Source organism: Orycteropus afer, unplaced genomic scaffold, assembly GCF_000298275.1.
Source record: "Orycteropus afer afer isolate SDZICR_OR568_19922 unplaced genomic scaffold, OryAfe1.0 scaffold00073, whole genome shotgun sequence".
Taxonomy (NCBI): Eukaryota; Metazoa; Chordata; class Mammalia; order Tubulidentata; family Orycteropodidae; genus Orycteropus; species Orycteropus afer.
In genome coordinates, this window is record NW_006921660.1 from 1206581 (window position 1) to 1207159 (window position 579).

Sequence of the window (579 nt, forward strand, 5' to 3'; positions counted from 1 at the left end):
TCCTACTTCCGTAGTGATACTGCCTCGGAAACCCAAGGAGGGGTCGCTATGAGTCGGGGCTGACTCGACGGCACATAACAACAACAACAACAGAACCTTATCCTAGCTCATGGGTGGGAAGAGGAAGCTTGTGTGGCAGGTGATTTTTCAGAGACTAAAGATGCCAGGTATAAGGATATGAGTACAGGAATATTCCCTTGGCATCTGTTTGCTTATTGTTTAGTATAGGGGCTAAAGCACCTCCTGGGAAAAGAACTAGAAGAGTGTGTCAGGGACTGGATTCCAAGAAGAGAGTTGATCCTGTGGATGTGACAGGCTGGTGTTATCAAGAGATCCCGAAGGTGATAGGAGCTGTTCTTGGTACAGTGTTGTGATTATTTCTTGAGGCCATAATGATACTTGGCCACTCTGGAACAGTGCATACATTCTGAAGGGAGAAACCCTGAGGGTATATAATGCTATTACCACAGGGCAATTCACTCCTTTTAAATGGGAGTTTTCTCTAGTTATTTCTTAATGTTGTGATGAGCACTGGCCTGAGCTTGGATAGCATAAAAAATATGAGCAGTAACTGGTCAA